We start from the raw sequence: 25081 nt of genomic DNA on the forward strand, positions 1-25081 counted from the left end.
ATTGCTCTAGTTGTCAGGAGTGCTGGCGACAAAGGTCTTTAACTTCCTTCTAGAAACTGTCTCAGCTCAACGGAGTTACCTTTTTCAAAATCATGCTTCTTCCTGGGGTGGCTTCTATTCAACCGAGGATCAATTCTTGACAATTTCAATTCAAATTCGGAGCAATTGTGAAGGACTATTCTAGCCCCACAGCTCCCTGTGGGTTTGGCTGTGTCACCATTGGACTGGCACTGCAATGTCACTTCTCCCTTTGGCCAGCCTGCTTCTTTCCTCTCTCTCTTCCACAAGCATCGATTCCAAGGAAAGGCATCCAGTAAGCAGCGAGTACACTGAACTTCATTCTCAATTGAGTCTGCTTTCTGGGGAGTGAAGCCTGTGACCGTTGTAACAGATATGGTCTAAGAAAGTAGATACAGGATATTTCAACTTTGGAATTGCTATTCTGAAGAATATACCAAGTGACATGATATGCTGCCAGCCTTGAATGCAGCCCAGAACCAAAAAGATCTCTGAATTATATCCAGACTGTAGTTATAGCAATTCTGTCTCTTAGGCCTTATGACTCAGCAGGCCCTTGAGTATAAGAGTGATGGAAAAAGACACTTTATAGAAATTACAGCAAGCCCTCATGATAGGACCACCACATAGACCCCGAGCATTCTGGAGTATGGCCATGTCATCTGCTGCAAAAAAACCCAGGCCCTTAAATACAATTCATGGTGTTCTGCAGGCTCATACTAGAGATAGAGCATCTGGATCAGGTACGCACAATCAGGGAGCAAAGCAAACTGCCCAAGTCAGCTCCCAGGGATCACCTTTATGGTACCAGGTCCCCTCCCTCAGCTCACACTCTGTCATATGCTACTCATGACTACCTGTTGGAGAAAAGAGCAAACTTTATGTATGAATTTAGGCCAAAAATAGGTGGAAGCTCTCTACAGATTCACCCGGGGGTGACCCTGAAAGACAATGGCAAGAGAAAATTCCCTTAATGAGCAGAGCACCTGGTCATTCGCCATGTGCGGAAGAGTGGTGGCCCAAGGTTGGAATTTATACTGACTTATGGACACTAGAAAGTGGAAGGAATAAAAGAGGTCATGGACAGGAGGGTGTGGGTTAAAGGAAACAGTATCACAGACAATAGTGGACACAAAGTGTGAAGACTTTCACATCACACGTCGATGCTGACCAGAGAAACTCTACCGTAAAAAAGAGGCAATAAACAATAAAGAGTTACAGTGACGCAACCAGGTGACATCAGCCAGCCTGGTGATCGCAGTACTGAGGAAGTGGAGGCCACGCGTGGACCCAGAAGGATGCGCTCGTGGAAAGTAAACCGTGGACAGGGTGACTCTTCACTCCTAAAGCTTCAGCTCACATCTCCCAAGAAATATGGTACCTCCTTGCATAACTGCAATACAGTGATAAGCCTTAAAACATAACGTTTAAATTTTAACTCAATAATCTCATTCACAATGAGTCTGCATTTTATTTCCTCAATAATTGCCCCTTCTCCCAGTCCAAGATCCAATCTAAATTTACAGATTGCATTTGGCTGTAAATTTCTTCTATTTCTTTAAATATACAGTGTGTGTGTGCGAGTGTGTGTGTGTTTTCCACCACGACCTTTTTTTGAAACATCTAGGCCAGGTAATCTTTGATGATCTGACTTATGTGGTTTTCCTCTAAGTGATGTTTTTGCCCTTTAAAACAGTTTTAGTTTTAGAAACACACATATAAACACAACTATTTCCCACTTCTATTATCATTAATAAAAGATTGATTGCAGTCAAGTCAGGCTTTTCATGGGAACCATTCACTGGAGCTTCCTCCTTGCTTTGACACATGGCACTTCTGAACAGCAACTTTCCATTTCTGTGTACTACATATAAAGCCCCTTTATTGGGTAGGCATTAAAATTAATTTTTCTGCTGTTCACCAAGCAAATGGGAACTCAGACATTATTACGGTTTTTTTGTTCCAAAGGGTAGAGATCAGCATAGGTATTTTTTCTTCCTTGTAAACACTGCTCTCTCTCTCTCTTTTATTATGATATCTCAAAGAAGAAAGAAATATAGGACAAGATTAGCAGCTCAGTCAGGTGCCAAAATAATATTCTAAGGTCTGGTATACTACATCCAAAGATTTCTTTCTTCTTTTGAATATCTCTAATGTGTTCTCACATTTCCTGATGTTTCTGATTTAACTTCACACCGACATAGTCAGCAACTGGGTATGTAGGACAGGTTAGGGTGGGCGGGATTGGTACTTTTATAACTTCTGTCATCTGCTTGCACTACAGTACATATGTCACTGGTCACATGTATGATTTCAGTTACTTTTCTAGCATTAGGGACTATATTTAAAATTAAGGACCATATGAAAAAATGCAGAATATAGATATGTTAAGGGTTTTTTTGTTTTTTTATTCGAAGTCAGTAAATGTCAAATATTCAAATAGGTGCAATTAATATGTAGATAATTTTTTCCCATGCATTTGTTTCCATGGATAGAAATTTGTATTTTTTTTATACATCGCTGGTGGCATTTTTTTCCTCTGTTAAATTGCTGTTTGGTAAAATTCATAGATCTGGATTTGTGACATCTAAAGTGGAAATTTTTAGGGCACAGACCAAGAATATGGGAACTCCCAAGATTTTTAGAGCACTTATTTATGACAGGTTTTGTAAATTAGATATCTAATTAAACTTTGAAATTTAAGTATTTTGTGATAATTATATAAGCACATCTATGCCTGGTTCCAGCTCTTTTTGTCTTTTGCATGTAGAATTCTTAAAACCTGAATTTGGAGTAAACGTGATTTCCATGGTCACTTGGCAAAATTTTGTTTTTCTATATGACTTCCGTTCAGTTCTCTTATTTAAGCACATAGAAGCTGCTATCGTAAAGAAGTGATGTCACAAGACAAGTTCGATAAAAGCATAAATATAAATGGACATAAGTATGCCTTAATAAAATTAAAACTCATGTTCTTCCAGGAGTAAAGATTTATTTACCACTTCACTGCATCACCTAACTGAGGAGAACATTTATAATATACAAATCACATTTTTGCCTCCATCTTGATGTTATTGGATATGTAAAGGACATACTTTAAACAATCTTTTCTCATTGATTTGATTTTTAAAAAGGACTCATTTAATAAAGATGTTTTCCATCACGTAGAAATATGTCACCATGTCAAAATCAAGTAGAATATTGAAAGTAGTTATAATTTTCAGTAGGCACGGTGGCTCTCTACAGTGTAAAGAGGAGTGTTACATAAACCTGGCTTAAATATAAGCAATGAAGAGAAAATGCTGTGTATTTTTATAGTGGCAATAAAGTGTTTGGGGTTGGAAATAATTAATTGTTTGTCTTTATAAAGCAGCAGGAGTTCACTTAGACGAATAACCAGCATTTACAAGTACTAGTAAAAAAAAAAAAACAAAAAGGCACAAAAGTAAGATAAACTTACCAGCAACTACTAATCTGAGAACAAAGGCTAATAATAGCTGTAAACAGTTTTTATTTTCAGACATGCTATCACTAAAATGTTTACTTCTCTACAAATAGAAGTTAAGCAGCTTTTGGTTATGTGATAACTTCTGTGAAAATAGATACGAAAAGTACTTTACAATAGCAAGTGTGCTTTACTATGCCTCCAAATATACAGTATTTAAAATATGAAAACACCATTTCTCTGAATATTACAATATACATGTAATATGCTATAAGTATCTACATTTAAGTGAACCTTCCTGCATATGGAAGCATTTCTGTGTTTCTGTATTAAATTGGCAAATAGATCACTAATATGTTAGAATTTGGTTTTACTAATTCTCAATCAAAATATTTTAGTATAATTTAAAAATATTTATACAAATGCCAAGACTTTAAATAGAACATTATTTGAGATTGAATTTGAGAAATTTATTCACATTCTGGCTTGTTCCAATTTAGAAATGTATATATGCTAACAGGAATGACTCAGTCCCACTCACATTTATCCATTGGCAGTACAGTCAAAAGGAAATATTTGCATGTACCTCAGTTTCAATTTTTTCAACTTAAAGTCCATCTACAATTTCACGTTCCTGATAAAAATTCAAATATATGTCATTTTCTAGTGATGTCTTAAGCAAGTAGGAATGTACTTCAATTCCTTTGTTTTATCAATGTAAAATTATATTTCTCTTGTATTTCAATTCATCAAAAAAATTTTGCATGCCTGAATATCTACACTTAAAAGTTTTATTCTAAGGCATACATGCAATGAAGTGTCCTGTGGTCCAGATAAGTGATAAAATTTTTCCACTGTGGAACGCTGGTAAAAACATTTTGTGAATCTTACCCATGTTTAAATTATAAAAGTTATTTTATCCAGGCAAATGTTAAATAGCTCTTATCAATTCTAGAGAATGTGGCAAGGCTGGCTCCTACTGTTGGAAGAACCCAGAAACTGGGGTACCCTCCTGCCCCTCTGAAGAGGGAGGGTACTACAGTATTTTCCAGTCCAGATCCTTGAAGAAACCACAGGGATTCAGTCAGTCCCTTCATTGTTCCCTCCTTGGCCTTGAATATAAATGGGATTTGGGGCCACTGACCTAGCGCTTCCCAACCTGCCTTGACAGTGACAACGGAGAAGCTCGATCCTGTGCTGTCGCACAGTGGGGACTCAGTTAGCTTATAGTTTAATAGTGACAAATCCAGACCGCCCCCACTTACAAGTGGTTCCACTACAATTTTTGACTTTATGAGGGTGCAAAAGAGATACACATTCAATAGAAATTTAACTCTGAAATTTGAATTTTGATCTTATTCTGGGCTAGCGACATGTGGTACAATACTCACCGGTGATGCTGGGCAGGGGCGGCGAGCCGCAGCCCCTAGTCAGCCACGCGATCACGAGGGTGAACGCCTGATACTCTGCAGTGTCCTGTTCTGCCTGCGTTTTATGGATATTGTGTTCTGAGCACGTTTAAGGTAGGCGAGGCTAAACTATGCTACTAGGTAGGTTAGGTGTATCGAATGCATTTTCAACTTATGATATTTTCAATTTAGGATTTTATTGGGACATAACCCCATCATAAGGTAGACGAGCATCTATATTGCTATATCCCCAAGAGCTAAAACGTCCTATATATGGAAAGTTTATTTTTTCTAGAGTCAAAATATCGCTCAGCTATACCTGTTAGGAAAAGCCAGAACTAAACTCTGAGGCTCCCACATACCTGCTGAGGCCCTTGCTGTTCAAATCCATACATCAAATGTAGTGCAAGCCACGCTTCAGAAGTCAGAACTCTTTAGATCATCAGTTCTTGCTAAAGGCTTATGCTTTTGCTGAGGGCTACGTGGCTGAAAATTGCAAGCATTGTGTGCTAAGGTTACCTTCATAGCCAGCAAAACATTCCCATGGTCCAATCTCTTCTGAGCTGCAAGATTTTACTAAGACCTAAGCATCTTTCTTGAATCTCAACATTGCTATGACCTATGCACCTTCACTTGAGGTAGTCAGAGTCCAAGTAAGTATTACTTGCTTATAACCACTGCAGTATTCCCTTTCTAGAAGGAGCCTTTCAAATGAGAGCAAAGACACTAGGGATTATAGTCACCCTCTCAACTGTGCAGAGTCCACAGCAGTTAAAAGTCGATGGCACATCTGTAGAATCTCAGCTCTTCAAAGGTTATCTTCTACCAACTACCCAGGCAAAAACTCCTTGCCCACACGTGGAACGCCAAACCCAGATGCCACATGGCCTGGACTTACTTAAGGCTTCTCTGTGTGCCCACCTTGTTCTCCTAGCGTCCACTCATATCTAAATGTGTCGAGACAATGCACTGAATATTGCAGTCATTCAGGACCCTCAAAAAGAGCACACCTCTTTCCTGCCTCAATTCTGATAAAGAAAATGGGGAAGCCAAACTGTTATTTGGATTCGTGGTAAAGGCCAGCTTGAACAGAACAACTGCTTTCCAGAAAGGCACATTGATCCATCTAGTACTCACGCTAGACAGTAGTGCTCTCCTCAGTGTGACTTATCCACGAAAGACCAATGTAATGGATTTGGCAAGAACTTTTCCCAGTGGATGTGACTGGGTTCCAGGAGAGGAAAAGGAAAAAGGTTTGAGCTAAATACATTCAGTTTATGTTCCAGTTGATCGATTAAATGGGTAGTCTCATTCCACTAGTAGTTCTTCTTCTTCTTCTTCTTCTTCTTCTTCTTCTTCTTCTTCTTCTTCTTCTTCTTCTTCTTCTTCTTCTTCTTCTTCTTCTTCTTCCTTCTTCTTCTTCTTCTTCTTCTTCTTCTTTTCTTTTTTCTTCTTCTTCTTCTTCTTCTTCTTCTTCTTCTTCTTCTTCTTCTTCTTCTTCTTCTTCTTCTTCTTCTTCTTTATCATCATATTATCTTTCTCATGACCATTTTTTGCACTGATATAGAAAAAAAGTGATAAAAAGCAATGGTTTCTCAAGTTTTTTCTAATACAATAAAAATGTGTGTGTTTCTTGTGAAAACTCCAATACATTTGAGTCAAAAATAAATAATTATCAATGTCACCATAAAAAATTTAAAAAAATAAAGGTAATATATTTTTTAAATGAAAAAATAAATAAATAAATTATCAAACATCCAGGATTATCTACCAATGTAAGAGGTTACAGAATTGACTCAAAGCCCAAGTGGTAGTGGCTTTTTACTGTCTGGTGATGATATACAGGAGGCGGGGCTCACTTGTTGCAAAGTTGTGTAAATGCGTTGACTTCCTGACAGCCACCAAGCTGTAGGGGTCAAGCGACACCCTAATCTGAGCCAGACAAGACTTCTCACCTTTTATAGACCTCGATTGTGTCATGAAGTCTCTCATCAATTCCATTTTTCCTCTAAAATTATGACAACAAGTAGCACTGAAGATTCTCTATGTCTGTTACATACGGGTCCTCGCCTCTTGAATATCCCTTGATATCCCACACACAATTAGGTGTGATTTACCTATCAGGTAGAGGGAAAACACAAACGAATATTTCCACCTTTCTCATTCTCTACTCTTGCCTCTAAATATTTCTCTGGATCTCAGCTGAAAAAAATCTAAAGTCATTAACTGTGAATAATAGGACAAACAGGAACCTTTATTCAACAATACTGAATATACTGCTCAAATAGAATCTGTTTTGAAGCACTAATATCACAGATTTTTCAAGAATTGTGATATGTTAAACTAAATTTTTTGTGGTTGTTTTCTTTAAATATAGAGGCGCAGTATCACAAATAATAGGTTTATGTTGTGCTAGGCATTTGCAGTCTTAATTTATACTAGTACCCCTTTAAACACTGTAGTGTTTTTTTTTTAATCTGTTATTTAATGAAAATTGTGATAACCTACTAAAAATTGTGTGATAACCTACTAAAAATTATGAGTCACACCAATTACTCATAAAGACATCAACTTGAACTCATAATCTTGAGTAAATATATCCAAGTTAAATCAAGCTAAGGATGAATTTGAACCCTCATTTTTCAAGGTGCGCTTTGAGAAATAGGTGAGTACCTCTAGTTGTCTGCTTCCTGGCTGAAATTTTTAGGACTATGTAAGTTCACATAACCAGTTCCCTTTGCTCATTATTTCCTCTTGGCTAATGCCTCCTTTCCTTCATTTGCACTAATTAGGCTACATCTTGTTTGGCACATTAGCTTGAATTGTGTCACCAAGGTAAAACAGCTTTAATAAAGCCTAGCTATGCACCATTGCTATTAAGATCATTATCAATTACAGAAATCCCCACCAAAAAAATAAAGCTAAATAAAAGGTAATTAAATTATGTAGAAAGACATATTTCCATATTTTAGTAATAATTTCTTTCGTATGTCTTCTTCACTTCTTTAAAAATGTCCTGTGAACTTTGTGATGAAACAGACAATCTACATTTCTTAGATATGTTAAAACTTTGTGCTCTTAAAAACTTCTTATTGAGTGCTGTTGGTCCCAAGGTCATCGTTAATTATAACAGACTTGGATGAGATTTTGTCATTTGGTAGCCAGTTTGCTTCAAAAATTATAGGAGACTGCTCTTCAGTAAGTTTGCTCATTCTGCAGTTTTGCAAGTCGATTATGCTGACGGATTTGTGACCATATGTAGAGTCTCCACCAGATGAGCAAAGGGAGAGTTCAGCCTCCAGCAAAGGAGTTGAAACTTATTAAGGTTGTCTCCCCTGCCCAAAGTATTTGTTTTTAGTAATTCCAGAGGGTAAGAGGAGATTCCAGTTTCATTATCTGTTACTATCAAGATATTACCCATGTCCTGGGAGACTGCTATCAAACTATTGTTAGGAAGTGGACATTCAGGAAGAACAGATGGTGACAACAGGCACAAGAGAATATGGACAACTTCCAGGTTTCGGATAAATAGAATTAGGAGCTGAGCTTTGAAAAGAACTTAAGGGAACAATTACCCGATGAGGGAAGAAAAGCATATTCAATGGATCAATGAACAATGAAAGACAACAATAGAATGTGGCCCACTTATGGGTTACTGGCCATCTTCTGACAGGAAGGCTTTCAGGATTAAAAAACAAAAAACAAAAAACAAAAAAAAAAACAATGGCAAGTTTTAAATTTGGAGGCATGTGAAGTGACTTCATGAATAAAAAAATAATGTAAATTAAAAAAATTATGGCAGATTACTACGCTGGGAGAATTATTTAAAATAATGTACAGCTTAGTAACTTTGAAGAAGAGTGCTTTATTAAATAAAAATATATGAACCCATAACTCATGTTCTTAAATGAATAACAAGCAAATACTCTCTCAAGAAGTTACAGTGGGAAGAAATCCAAGAAAATATGCTTAAAAATAGCATTATATATAGTATTTAGATAGCTAAATAAGAATCTGGTTTCCATCAATTTATAAGTCATTTCAGACGACGTGATAAAAAGTGAAGATTACAAGCTTGGATTCTTTAAATGCCACCAAACAGAAGAGAAAAGGGTAATTCTTTTATGTTTGTTTGATTTTATTAACTAGTATACGAAGTTAAGATGTACCAATGACTGAAGCAAGACATAGTGTCTGACTTCTTCACAGGATCACAAGAATGCAGTAGGATGCTCTCTTGCTAACCTTAGTCTCACTGTGGCTGGGTCAGATCAGTCAAGAAACTGGAGAGTCAACAGGTCACACCCCCATTATTGCCTCCTAGATACTATGTCTAATGGTATGGACTTCATAATTTTCTATTTTTTTTTCTCACAGTATGGATACACTGAACAAATCTCAACTCTATCTTAGACTTTCCTAGAACACCATTTGTACGTCTCGCGATGAAGTCAATCAGAGTCTCTTTTATTTTTCATTTATATGTCTCTTTTATTTTTCATTTCCTGTTGCCTTGTGGTCATAGACAAATCTCATGGTTAAATCTATTCTTCCATGGAATGTCAGTCATAACTTCTCCGCTATCTTTTATTCAACTCTTCCCTTCATCATTTACGATAGACCTCAGAAAGCCTTGTCGTTTCTGCTCCCACACATGGCCCAGCTGTATTCCTTCCACCGTATCTCCATTGCTACCACCATTATCTAAACCAGTTTCTTCTCCCATGCTACCGACTTGTAATTTGACATTATTAGCTCTCTACAACCTATTCTCTACAAAGCAATATAATCTAACTTAACAGTTCAATTCTGGCATGCCCCCAGTTTGAAATTAACAATTTTCTAAGTCACTTGGAAGAAACCCTAAATTCCTAATTGCAGCTTATAAGGTGCTATACGATCAGATTCTTCGGATGTTATCACATAACAGACTCATCCACTAAAAGCTTCTGATTTTCTTTAAATACACTAAACTAACATTCCTCTCACGATCATTTGCTCTTCTTTCTGTTAATAACTTTCTTCGCTGGCATCCTCCTAGCCCTCAGATTTTGTCTTTTCAGGAAATCTTCAGTAAAAAAATCACTTATTTAAATTAACTAACTTCACCAACACATAGACATTTTATTTTATGTATATCTTTCCCTTTATGGCACCAATCACTATTTGAAATTATCTTATTTATATAAATATGTTGCATTTTCTTCTTCGTTCACTAGAATGTTAGCTCAGTAGGAACAGACATCATGCATCTTTTATTACACTTGTATCCATTGGGATTGGAAGAGCATATACTCAGAGTAAGCTCCCAATAAGTAACTGTCAAATAAATGAATTAATTAATTAACTAATGTAACTATATACTGAAAATCTGTATACCTGCATTAAGTGATAAATGAATCACAATTTTATTGTCAGAATTCTAATACTTTCCAAAGTTCATTGAGTCTAAAAATAAAGTATAATATGATTTTTAAGAAAGTAGTGGCCAATGGCTATGTAACCAATTTAAACAATGATAAAAAAATTCTTCACATCTCAATCACAGTTCTATTACAAAGATACGTTTTCTGAGAAGTGTTGAGTATATTCATTATGCTGGTTCTTTTCCTCAGAATTCAATAATCATTGCTGTAAATCATTACCCAGAGATGTGAGTACAATCCTGCCATAACTTCGAACATTTCTATAGATCGAGGTTCTAAGTGTTTTTATTCTGGATCTCATCCTTATTTTAATCTATAATCTATAATCTTATTTTAACCTATAATCTATGTTTCCTTTCATTCTTCCCATCTTCCTTCTGTCCTTTTATTCTCTTTCCCATCCCTTCCCTTCCTATCCTTTTGCTTTTCCTTCCCTTCCCTTTTTTTTCTTTCTTTTCTTTGAATTATAGACTAATCTGGAGCTTAAAGTTTCTAAATGACGTCTCCACCTTCTAAATTCCATCCTGTATGGTCCATTAGGTCACTCCAATGAGCCCAAATCTTTTGAGGATTCTAAATCACCTAAAATATCTATTATTTCATGACTCCTCTATATCCTAAGAATTGGTGCCAATATTATCCAAATTACTGATGGCATTTGCTAGCAGAATTAAAGAGATGAAAGAGACAAATATTATGATAAATTTCTCTCTAGTTTGAAATCAACACATAATTTCATACATATTTTCAGGAACACATTATGTATGGCATAAGAATTATGCAAATAGATATAACATATTAGGATCCAACTGCAGAAAGTAAAATATAGCAAATAGTTTGTGAACTCATTCAGACTCTGCTCACTGTTGGTGATGAAAACCTTTACTCTTGTCTGCAAACTCTTGTGGTGACAGCCAACCATCAGCAGCTCCTACAGCCATTCACCTCTTACCCTGGCACCAGGGAAGGGACATCTGTGTGACTCAGGTTCTCCTGGGATCAAAGCCTCTTCTCTGATACAGAAATTCCAAGGCACGTGGTCAGGTAGCTTCCAACTCCAACCTCTGCTTTGATGAGCTAAGTGCCTGGAATGGAGCTGAAAAGTATATCTTTCTCACCAACATTGTCATCCTAGGTGCAAATGACATCTCTTTTGTTAATATATGTTTTTGACACGATACTTTATTTTTAAAAAAAAAAAGTCTATATATCTGATCTACCCAAATCACTCTCTGGCCATTAGAAATTTTAGAATGACAGATGATTTTTCCCTAAGGTTCACAAAAGTTCCACTTGGTTAAGAATAAACTCCTTGTTTAGGAAATAGTGACCCTTGCAATCGTTTCTTCTTTCTTCCGCTGAATGAATGAAGTACTAAAAACCTATAAATATTCTCTTAATATGATTTACCCTTTCATCACAGCTTTTTTAGGCTCTGGACTTGAGTCTCTAGATCGTGCTCCTGATCTTGGCTTTGAACTTTGATTCTGTACTGTCTCTCCAAGTTCACTTCTTGTTGAATATTTCTACTGCAACCCAGATATTGGCCCTCATTTCTTATTTTCTACTGTTAACCTTACAAACCCATTTCATTGACCTTTTCTGGACTAGAGGACATACTTGACTGATTAATGTAGTTACGATATGTCAACAAAATAAATAAATACATAAATAGCATTTTCCACAGTGCCATCTATATTGCTAATTTTAATTAATTTATCTTTTAATTCATTTAATTTGAAATTAGATTATGTACGATATTTTTCAGTGTCATTCACATTTTCAGCACCATTTTTCATATGGTTAAGAGATTTTGTCCTAAAGCAAAACTTCTCATTACATCTCCTACTTTCAATATTTAATAGCTTTTACTTCAGCAAGTTACTACCATTTTTTGTGCTTCTATTTTCTCATTTGTAAGAGAATGACTACCACCTATTTCATAATGTTTTCAGAACTAAGTGCTTAATCCTTATAGATTGATGGGAACAATAGATGTAGACGGTAAATCTTGAAATGTTAACTGTTATCGTGATTGTGATTTTAGTATAAATTTACTAAAATTTTATTTTGTTACATATTGAAAAAATATGCCAAATATTATGCATTTGTGCTCCTTATCTATTTTATTACTAATTATATTCATGTTATAATTAAAAATACATGTTCCACATTTTCTTCAAAATAACTTACTAAACAAGGACTAGTTATTAAATATGAATGAAAAAATACAGTCCAGTTCTGGTAAAGATTATGAACCACTAGATTTCTTTTATTTTTATTTTAGAACATGTATCAACTTATTATTAAATTTCACGCATATTTTTCCAGATATTGATCTTGACAAAAATCTCTTAAAATCTAGATTAATTTTACCTAAGGGGCAATTTCTTGCCAATGAAGTAAAATGATTCTCAATTTTAAAACCATGAATTCTATCACTTAAGTGACTTCTATATTTAATCTTGATATATTGAAATAATACAAATTGCAGGAAAATAAACAATAAGGATGTGGATAGAAATAAAATTATATGCCTTTGGGGAATGGACACGACCCCAGGTAGCCAGGTAGGAAGGACACGTGAGCACAGTCCTTCGTAAAGCCAGTTTTGCTGACCTGGTTGCAAGACATGCCACACAAACAAACATGGGTATAAGTATGCTGTAATTTTGTAAGAACAAAATCGTCTTAAAACCAGCATTTTTCACACAACAAAAGCATTCTTAAAAATGGCTTTAAACTAAAAACATAGTCGGGATTTTTTTTCCCCCCAAAAGCAATCATTGTCTGAAAAAAAAAATCACTGCTTATTAAATTCATCTAAAACGTTATTATAGGATTTTTACTGTACTGTTTTAAAGGAAGCTTTAGAAATTTAATAAACGGATTATGAAGCAACATAAACAAATTACCGTTATCAATTGTACTATAACTTTAAGCTGCGTAGCAAACTGCAGCCTTACTGATAGTTTGGAATTTAATAATTGCAGTAAGAAACAACATTTCTTGATTGAAATTGAAATTGAAAAGAATTCATCATTCTCCATCCTTAGAGTTTACAAGTACATAAAATCCACTAGCAACTGTTGCTGCTTCTACATAATATTAAAAAGAGGCTTATGGATAAACTTTGGTATGGTCAATTTTCAAAGATCAGAATATTCAATCATTTTAAATTATCAAATTCAAATTATATCCTTTTAAAATTCTTCATAGGGTTAACATTTGTGGTACAGTACATATAATTCACATCAGGACAGATTATTAAAAATCAAGCATTTTGAAATGGGCATGTATGGACTGCACCGATTAAAAAATATATATCTAACCGCACAACCTTCGAGCTTTTATCACGGTCCTGGGGTATCCATACTGCTTAATCTAATGGTCAGTTGTGGTTCCTATATTAACTGGTCAGTGGCATTTCCACAGCCACTCTTCCCTCTTCTGCATTTTGTTTCCAGAATGACACACTCTTTCAGCTTCCGTCCGACCTCAACATTCCCTCCTTTTCAGTCTTCTTAGATGCTTTCTCATTTTTACCCCTAGAGTTATCTAGTGCTCTGTTTGAAACTCTATTTCAATACTCACTCCTTTAGTGATCTAATTCAGTCTAATTGTTTTTCAACACCATCTATATACTAGCAATTCTTAATTTATATTTCCCCTGAATATGATACCTGTATCATGTATCCTTATATTCCAATTGATTACTGAATATTTCCTCTTGGTGACTAATTAACACTTCAAAATACCCGAAAGTGAATTCCTAATTTCACCCATCAAATATTCTTCTGTAGCAATCTTCTCATTTTAGTTTATCTTGGAAATGCTTAGACTCCGAATTTTGGAGTTATTCTTATCTTTTTCACAGAAATTTCGTATTTATCAGGCAATCATTTTGATATACCTATATACCTAAAGTCAAATTATTTACCATTATCTATCTCTGGTCTCAGTCTTTATCATCCTTTGGCTGTATTATTGTTCTACCCTCATAATTGTTCTTATGACTTTTACAACTGAACATTCTGTTTTCTATACAGAAGCCTAAGTAATCTTTTTAAACATTGTTTTGATTGTGCCTCTCTTCTCAAAATCTCCAGAGATTTCCCTTTCCACTCTAGCAAAAGCTAACATCTTCACAATGGTAAGTAATATCCTGCCTCCCGTCGCTTTTTTGACTCATTTCCTACATCTCTCTCTCTCTCTCCTCTTCTCTCTAGCTACACTGACCTCTTTGTTCATCCTTAAACATCAAGTGTGCTTCTCATCAGGTGCTTTGTATTTGCTGTCCCATCTACTTGCCAAGATAATCCTTTTGGCTCCTTCCCTCACTTTTTAAAAGTCTTTGCTCAAAAGTTATTTCCTCAGTGCTATATCCTCAACAATCTATAAGAACTGCATTCTTCTTCTCTCTTTCTTACTTTCTATCTTCTTTTCCAGCTTATTATTTTCCATAACACAACTCAATACCCTCTAAATTACTACACAATTAATTTTCTTTTCTTTTTTCCAAGAAAGCAGAGAATTTTGTTTACAGTGCCGACTGCTTTATCCTCATGACATAGCTTATTCTTTGGCAAATAAACACTAACAAGTATTTTTTGAGAAAAATATGTGGTCAATGGATGTTTGTTGACATTTTTAATTATGTTCTTAAGATAATAAGCAAAATACTATTGAAATGGTACCAATAAACAGGAAAATAATGAAAAGAAAGGAGGGAGAGGTGACATTAATATTAAGTATCTGGAAATACAGAAAATTGTTACTTAGAGAACAGAGATAAGGAGATGGCATTAGGAAGGAGGGTCACGCTTTCATTTTAATAAGAAGTAAAAAAATGGGGTTGTTTATTAATACACAAAAGTTTACAGATTTAGTGGCTAGATGCTGAAATATTTTCCATTTGAAAGTTTCTTTCGTTCTCTGTTTACTTTGGCAATGTAGTCATATCCTTAGAATAAACTGGAAATTGGAAAATCAACATTTTGAATAAAGCGTAAAATAATTAATTAAAATATATGAAATTGAGAAGAGCTGAATAGGCAATAATAGAGTTATTGAAAAGTGTACTCTGAGGTGCATAATATATGGTAGATTGGTTTGCATTATAATGAAATCATTCTACCATTTTCATTGATCCTCTGTTGAAATATTGAGTAGTCTAGAATTCTAGCTTATTTATAAAAGGATTTTTTTGAGAGCTGCTAATAAGAATACAAGGAGAATACCAGTAAAATGATAGTTAATGGAGTCAGCAGAGACTTCACACTGCAGAGAATAGAACATCAAGCCAGAAGAAGGCAGACAAGTTGAAAAAAATGTGATAGGATCAAAAGACTGTGGGTCATGAATCGTTGAAACTTTTACAAGTTTAGCAGTTTGTAGTGATGACTGTGGGTAGGTGGATGCAGAGGAGAAGAAATGACTTAGATCTATAATAATCTGTGTTAGGGGACTAGGTTGCTCATTCACATACATCAGGCCTCTAGTTTAGGGGTAGAGAGAGAGACTGTGACCCAGGTTTCAAGATCTTTAATTAATTTTATTGGTAAATCTTTAAAGTTATTATTATTGGTAGATAAAATATCTTTTTAAAAGTAAAGAGCACTTTTAAAGTAGAGGGGTAAGGATGACTGAAGGACAAAAAACTCGTCACTCAAATCTGAGATACATTTGTGTAGTAAACCTGAGCTATTTTTCATGTGGCCGAAGGGCAGCATCCTTTTGTGAGATCTCTTGAGGAGACAAAGATTTTAGTGGAAAGCTAGATTTCATTTTGAAAAAAGAAGGGTTAGAGAGGTAGGTGATTTTATGCTTCATGAATAAGGAGTTTAGAAAAGCATAATGGAAAGAAAGAGAGACTAAGGATTTTGGTCATCAAAAAAGAAAGAACAAAGTAATTGGAAATGACAGGAGAGAGTATAAAATGACCAAAAGTGGAGAATGGGGCCTGAAATTTGTGTTGAGACAAAGAAATGATCATGAGAGTCTTGGGGTATTTAGCTGTTTGTCGGGCTAACACATTTCGGTGTCCTCTGGATGGTATAAGCAGACAGGCTACCGTGAACTCAGCTGAAATCTCACTTCCTCTTGATCCTCAGGGATAGAAGTCAGCAGGGTGTGACGGATGATTCTGGTGGCTTCCCAGCCAGTGAGGCCTGACGGAGGGGTTGGGAATTTGCTTTGGGCTCTGCCTTATAGTTTTGGTGACACGTTTTCATGAATACATGAGGAGTCTTATTCAAGAGTTTTGGACACTAAAGAACTTAATGGTTTCCAAAATGTTGAGGTGTTCTCAGTTTCTACCTAAATTTGATAAAATTGATGTAAACTCACATGCAAAAAAGAAATAATCTACATGCAAAGCACTAGACCTAAAGGCATGAAAAATTCCTACCTTATCCCTTTATTTTGCAAGGACGAATAGATTTACTAGGTCCTATTTTTATACTTCAACCGAAAAGCATTTGTTGGTCCAAAGATAATTATATTTGCAAAATGTTTGTTATAATGATAACAAAATAAATCCCCATATATACATATATATGTGTGTGTATATATATATATATACATATAAACTCTCAACCATTTTTGCTAATGAAAATTCAGAAAAAGAGTATCACGTGATTGGTAATAGCTTTCATTTGTTATAGCTTTTATATGCTAAAAAAAAGTCTCCAATTTATTGACATTTAACTGGTAAAAATTTAACTGGTAAAAGTGCTCTTTGTCTGAGATGTATTTAGTGCCTAGAAATAGAGTAGAGTCTTTTATTATGAGGCTTTCTGGCCATAAGTTTCCCAGAAAAGAAGTTACGTTTTTCAGGAAAAAGAGAAATTCCGGTCCTGAACAATCTGACCTGTTTCCAGTATGGAGCCCATGTTAGTTTGAAGAGCTCAGATTCTAATAACATAGCTTCTTGGTGGGGAGAATTTTTTGTGTGCTTTTATTGTTTCCTAAGTCACCGCATCAATAACTGTAAAGTCAAAACATTAGAGAATCTTTAAAAGTTTGAAAAATTACTGATACAATATTTTTTTTTACAAAGTCTTACTATAATAGAATTCTCAAGAATCATTAGGAAGTCTACATCTATAGAATTTTACTGAAAATTTATAAATGTACTGCATTCGAATTCTTGATTATTTCTGTTTCTGAAATATAATAAAAGTTTAACTAACTGAAATCTAGACAGTCCAAATTACAAACTAATTTTAAAATTTAGGTACATCATTCTGTCCTCATTTATGCAAAGGCAAATGCATATTACTTTAGCAAAATTTCTCTTCATATCATTTTATTTATTATCTCATAGTGTTTCTCCTTTGGAATAACTCACTCGAAGTCCACCAGCAATTATCATTACACAAATATCTATCTTAACTACAACATTAACAACAATATTGATTTTCATATTTACTTGGCATATACTACTTGCCAAGTCTGGAGCTAAACACTTTAAATGTGTTAACTTATTTGACTCTTATCATGATCCTATGAATGGGATACTATTATTATTTTCCATTCACAGATGTGGTAGTTGTGTCTAAGAAGGTTTAAAATGAATAATCCCAAGTTGTACAAGAATATATTAGGTTCGAGAATTGAGATGGAAATTCAGAAAGTTTTACTTCAGATCACAAATTCATAAATATCACTCTTTTAAGTAGGCCAGTAATGTGACATACTAAAGTGACATATTTCTTAAGTAATGTCTTTCATCACTTCATTAAGTATAGTTTTAATTTCTCATGACTCATTGTACTATATGTTGGTGATTTAAATAGTCACATAAGGCAAAATATTCAGAAAATGTTCAAGTCAGATATTAGTTTTTTGACATTCCCTAGTTTTTTTGAGCTGAAATTTCTCTATTTTTTTAACCTTTGGAAAATAAGATTGACCTCTCAATTGCATGGAGAGAATGGCCTGAGAAAATATTTAGGAAACTAATTACAACCTATAAATTGTATATACATATCGATTATTAACATTAAGGGCTCGATCTATAAGACCACTGCCGGCCAAGTTATGTGGAATAAAGAAATTAAAAAATGAGCAACTGTATATAAATTCATGAAACACTTAGAATCTGTTTTCTGATTTGTCTTTTCACTTTTGATATTTCTTTGCCTTTAATCTCCCACCAAAGACCAAATAAAATTACAATTTTACCCTTCTTTCTCTCACTCTCTTTTACTCTAACTTTACAAATTTGTAATATTTCGAACTATTTATTAGTAAATTGCCAACACGTTGCTTCACTCCTCTGAATAATTGGTTATTTCCTACAAACAAGGATAATCCTTTACATAATCGCAACCGACTTACCAAATACAGAAAATTAGCAGTGACACATTACTACCATTTAATCCTCAGAACCCCGTTCAGATATCGCCAAATGTTCCAATGATGCTTTACATCAAAGGGAATTAGTTCAGAATCAAATCATTCCTCTAATCATCTTTTCTCTTCAGCTTCCTTATTATCAGGGGCATTTCCTCAATCTTTCCCTGATTTTATGACCTTGACTTTTGAAAAATACTACAGGATAACTATTTTGTGAATTTCAGTCCATATGAGTTTGTTGGATGTTTTTTCATAATTAGACTCAGGTTATGCTACTTTGGCAGAAACACAAAAGCCAGGGCGTGGTATTCTTGTTGCATCCTATCGGGTAGTGTGCAATTCTGTTCCATTAAAGATTATATTCATTTTAATCACTTGATGAAGGTGATGTTGGCCACTTTATACTGTGGAATTATGACTTTCTCCATCGTAATCAATAAGCACCTTATAGAATGGTATTTTGAAACTACATAAATATTCTGTTCTTCATCAGTCTTTCAATTTACTTCCTTAATAAATTATCTAAGAACAGACTCATAGTGTCTTTGTTGAAAAAATTTCAATCCACTGCTATGATTATTTATTTTTATATTTACTGTGTTTCACCAGTGGGAGCCTCTTCAAGGTGGCATCTGTGTCCTGCTAGCATACTCCCTTCCCTCGTAGAGTGACCCTTGCTTTCTTGCACAAGATTTTCTAGAAACATTTTAGACTTTCTTGCTCTTGCCCTGGAATCCTCTATTTCTCCAAAGGACGTGAGCTCCTTGGAAAATGTTATTGAGGAACCAAAGTCTGGCCCTTAGGTGAGCACATTATTTTCAGAATGTTTCTGGTTTGAGCCCTCTCAATAGAGTGAGGGAGTATATGTGTACACACACACACACACACACACACACATACACACACACATGAACATTTATACACTCATTTTAATCAAGTTATTGTTGTATCTATCTATATATTGATAATAATGTATTACAATACAACTCTGGACAGTGTATTCTTTTCTTTCTACATATTTGGACTATCTTCCTCAACAGAAGGAAACCAGATTGCGTGATTTGACTTGATTGTAATTCAATAATTTGAATATTATTGTTTCTTTGACCAAATTCTCTGTCTAGACCCAATCTCCTTATTATTGCATGCCCCTGCAGGAAGGCTGTCCTCACCACACTTGGATTTTGATGACCTGTGTCAACAGCTGCCTACAACTGGACACTCTCTTTTGGCTCTGCACACCTGCACGTAGATCCCTTCCTCACCTGTTCAGGTTCTGACTTTCCACACTAGACCATCCCATGGGTACATGTGCTCTGCTCCCCTCACAGGCCCTGACACTTAGGTGGGCTGTCCTCCCACACACACGGCTCTTCACCAAGCATGATCTCTGATTCCTCGCACTGAACAGCCCTCCCATGTAGATGCCTTCCTTACCCTGCTGTCGCTCTGATACCCCACACCAAGCAACAGCGTGTCCCCTGCCCACCACCAGACATAAGCCTACCTTGTGTTGTCCTGAATCTAGTGGTTCTAAGACAATTTTGTTCACAAACAGGAGAGGAAAGAAAAGATGGAAAAGAAGAAGAATTTCTCTCTAAATTTAATTAATTAATTAATTAGTAAATTCATTAATTTTGGTAGTTGATACATTCATTTACATTAAAGCATGCTTGACTAATAACTTGATATATTTTCCTGAGATATTTGTATTTTAACAGAGAAGAAAAACTTTTATAAAAAAATTAATTTCTAAAATTGAATTTTAAGAACTGGTGTAATGACAAAATAACTTTTTCTCCAACCCATAAATTTCTTTTGAAGGGAGAGTTGTTAGGTGTTGGATATCGGTGACCTTCAGATTTCCTGGACATGAAAGACTTAAGGCAGCCACCTATTTTTCTTACACAAAATATGGTTCAAAATAGAAGCCACATTCAAACTGAGGAATGTGGTGAAATAAGAATTACATACATAGAAGAAGTAAAATACGATTTTAAGCTATACGAGTCTATAGGATTCCAGACAACTGTCCTGACTTATGGGCAATGTTCTAAACAATTTACATGTACAGATTTAATTTGCATAACAACAATAGGAGGTAGGTTATTTTCTCATTATACAAGCGAGGACACTAAGGCAGAGATGGTATCACAATAGCTTTTGAAAGTTACACCACTAGTGGGCAGCAGAGTCGAACCCCAAGCCTAAGCACCCAGCTGTGGTAACCGCAATGTAACTACTTTTTGCTAATTCAGAAAATATAGTTATTGTTTTGTGCTGGATCAGAAACCTCTGTGATATCCCTGCGCCTTTTTACATTAGCAAAGCGAGTCTCGGAAACCTACTAGCATCGCCCTATATGGTGGTTTTTGTTATCACACTTAGAGTTTTCACCCTCGAATCATCAGAAGTGCAGTTATCTGTGAACAGAGAAAATAGACCTTTACTCTTATCTGTCCTTTTAAGGCAATAAATGCGATAAGATCGCTTTTCACTAGGGCAGCTTGCTTATTTTTGACTTTTTTTTTTTTTTTATAAGAATGAGTTAAAACTTAGCAGCTTTTTTTCCCCCCACTGACAATACAGCTAATTCTACTATTTTTCTTCTCTTCCATAGAAAGATGCATGAATAATAGTGTATCAACCTAACCGAACTGTCAATGAACAATCCCTTTCTCGATAAACCTCCTTGTTTAAATTGCTTTTGGACATCTTATTCTCTAAAAGTTTTTTATTTTTGAGTTAAATTTTCTAAACTTAATCAGGAAATATTTATTATTATTAAAGATATAAAAGAGTAATAATGTTTTTATTATATCTATTTTTTCCTCTAAATGCTCTTTACAATCTCAACTGTTAAGCGGTATTTTAGTAGAAAATGTATATAAGAACAATACGGTGTTCTTATCTTAATTTGTTATAATAGTTCTTCTCCATAAAGTACTCTTGAACATTTTTGACATCTCCATTTATCCTTATTGAATATAATGCCTGTCATCATCACCAAAGTACATTATGAACCCCCACTTCTACACAGTAGTAAGCTGTGCAGTTTCAGTGTTTAAGAATGTGTGATAACATCTCTTGAAAGCATAATACATCTCTTTCTATAGTGCATCTCGTCAGTATCTCAAAGCAATTAAAAATAAATGGAAAAATACTGTTCTTGGGGAAATTTGTTTCACAGTTAGCAACGGTTAAATCCATTTCACAGTTGGAAATATTGGCAACAGAATGAGATTAGATAAGTTCTTAAAAGTCCACATTTTTCCAGGAATAGTCTATGCATTCTATAGATTTGTTCACGTTCTAATCACTTAGCAATTCTTCCTTCCTTTTTTCTATAATTCAGTACATGAATTAAAGTTCCCATGAACTGTTTTACAGTGCAGTACAGATTTAAGAATGCCAGTACAGTGTAGTATATTAAATTGAATCTTAAACTACACTTTAAGAGAACAAATTTCCAATCTTATCTCCACAATGTTTTCAGTCATGTAACACTAAGGAAATATTTGTATTTTAAAATCTTGATTTGAAATAATAACTAAATTATAAATGTGACTACCTTATTAGGAGATATTAAGAAAACAAAGGGAATAAAAATAATACAAATTAAAACTACAACTTTTACATATGTAATTTATGATGATGACTATGATAAATATGATTTTTATAACTGATAAATTATATTAAAAAATAACCATTAAAAATGTGTCATAATTTGGGGTTATTTTATTAAAAGTTCAATGAATCATTTTATGGAGCCTCTGTCAAATATGTGGTGATTTATTCTTCTGAGAAACCTACACATATTGGTTTAAAAAAAAAAGAAGAAAAAAATGAATCCTTTAATCATTTTTATAATATAAAATGAAACTATTGTAGCATATATTGAGTTCTCTTAGATAGCTAATGTTTCTAATAATGATTTCTTGATAAAAATAAATATTTGTTATTACTTTGTACTTACGAATATACATATACATGCACATACAAATGTACATATATATTTTCATCATCAATTTTTCATAACTTCCCAAAATTATGCTCAGAATTACTTGAAGTACAACTCTTTATATAAACACAGTACCTAGCAGCCAATGTCAGATCTCTGTATGGTTATCACAAGTAAAGTTTTCACAGCCTAACTATGGAAAACCTGTTTCGATTCCCAAACATGTTTGAAAATACATTGAACCAAGTTTTTTTTTTTAAAAAAAGTAAAGGAAAACATGTCAGTTTAGCCCGGAAACCATGAAAATAGCTAAATATTTAAAGATTTGATTATGCATAAGAATAACATTTTAATCAAGAATAGTTAAGATGCTTTGTGTAATTTTAGTAAAATTGTGTGCTGTGGGGAATAAAAGTTTGGTAGGAAAAATAATTCTCTATAATATTCATCATGAACATTTCTTTTGCAAATGTGCTAATAGAGTGATGCCAAAAATAGAGTCAAGTCAGTGATGTTTCTCCTTCTGAGTAAGAAACTCCAAAAAATAGTCAATGCATAAAAGCAATGAAAAAAAAAATAAAACAAAACAGTAAAACTGTCAGAATCAACATCTTCAGAGCACGGGAAACTAATCAAAAGCTTGCCACAACCCAGGGAGCATTTTCTCAGTTAAAAAAAAAAAAAAAAAATCATTAACAGCAGTGAGTTTTGTGGCTTTAACTTATTTTAGATCCATGCTCTGCTCCCCAGCTCAGTGATAGCCTTGAAAGTAACAGCCCATATTCCTAGAATTAGTACAGAAAGAATGGAACAATTAAACACATACACAAATTTTTTCTTAGTTAATTAGTCTAGTGGCTTCCTGGAGACCCACTTAAAAGTCTTGTCTTTATTTCACCTGACTGAAATGTGCCTTTTGCTGGAGCTGCTACCCAAGGACATTTGTTTAAAATGTTTACAGGTAAATGCTTTAGTCACCATGGCTTAGGCAATGTTTAATAGTTGTGGCAAATAATAAACTAGCCAAAATGCTTCGAAGGAAAGGCTCCGTAGTAGCCACTTTGGGGAATAAGGGCTCTGAAAAACTTTGACACTTTCCTGAGAAACTAGAATAAACACATGCCCAAGACTGTGCACATGCTTAGGAAAGACCAGAAGCGCCCTAACCTCTCACATCTGGCTGACTTTGAGACTGCACAAGCAAGAGGAGGAATTAAGTGTGAGTTGTGAACTTGACCCAGTCTTTTTTTTTTTCTTTTTTTAGGCGAGGCAATCCTTGGTTGACCTCACAGATTGCAAGGACCTTTTCAGCTTACAATCCCTTATCTTTTTATTTTTTACGCCTACAGCACCTAGTCTTCCTAGGTGGTCTCCCATCCAAGTACTAACCAGGCCCAATACTACTTAGCTTCCAAGATCAGATGGGATCGGGCTTGTTCAGGGTAGCATGGCCATAGATGAACTTGACAGTCTTAAAGGTACACCCTCATAGACACAGAACCCCTCTGCAGACTCAGACAAACAACAGGTTGTGCCTGTTTGTTTGTTTTGTTTTGTTTTGTTTTCATCCCAAGTATTTAAAGAAAACTTTTTCTAATCATTAGATAGTAAGACAAGAAAAAACATTGTAATGGCCACATATGAGTAAGAATGCATACTTTAAAACATTAATTTAGAGAATTTGTTTTAAAAAATACAAGCAGCAATAATAAATTCTGCAGAGGTGAGAAAATCTGATTTTCAGAGTTGCCATATTCTAATATCCAGAATGTTCAGAATTCAATATAAAATTATGAGTCACACAAAGAAACAAGAGAGTATGGCCCAGATAAAAACAAACAAACAAAGAAAAAACAAACAAACAGTGATTAAAACAAATTGAGGAAGCACAAACATTGGATTTACTAGATAAACACTTTAAGTCATCTATTTTAATATAAATATGAAATAGAAATTATAGAGAGAAACTAAACAGAAATATGGAGTTGAAAATACAACTAAAATGAAAAAAAAAAATCCATTACAGGGGCTAAATGTCAGATGTGAGCATGCAGAAGAAAGAACCATTGTATTTGAAGACAGATCATTTGCTATTATACAGTCTGGGGAAAATAGAAAAAAAAGAATGAAGACAAATCAACAGACCTCAAAGACCTGTGGGACACAATCAAGCATACTAATGGGCATAATAAAGGAGGACAGAGAAAAAGAAGAGCAGAAAAAGATCTGAAAGAATAAGGGCAAAAACTCTTCAAAACTGAATGAAAGACACTCATTAATCGATACATCCAAGAAGCTCAACAAACTCCAAGAAGAAAAAACTCAAAAAATGCTGTGCCTACACACATCATAATTAAACACACATCACGAAAGCCAAAAACAATGATGAAATCCTGAAGGCAACGAGGAAGAACTGATCTCTCACATACAAGGGACCCACATTCAAATTTACATGTGAGTC

At 34.6% G+C, this 25081-nt stretch overlaps 1 pseudogene; it reads right to left on the minus strand.

Moving 5' to 3' along the window:
* Positions 1-23960: 23960 nt before the first annotated feature.
* Positions 23961-24079, minus strand: LOC120616315 (uncharacterized; annotated as a pseudogene).
* Between the last annotated feature and the right edge of the window lie 1002 nt (positions 24080-25081).

The sequence above is a fragment of the Pteropus medius genome, unplaced genomic scaffold (genome assembly GCF_902729225.1).
Source record: "Pteropus medius unplaced genomic scaffold, Ma_sr-lr_union100, whole genome shotgun sequence".
In the NCBI taxonomy this organism is placed as follows: domain Eukaryota; kingdom Metazoa; phylum Chordata; class Mammalia; order Chiroptera; family Pteropodidae; genus Pteropus; species Pteropus medius.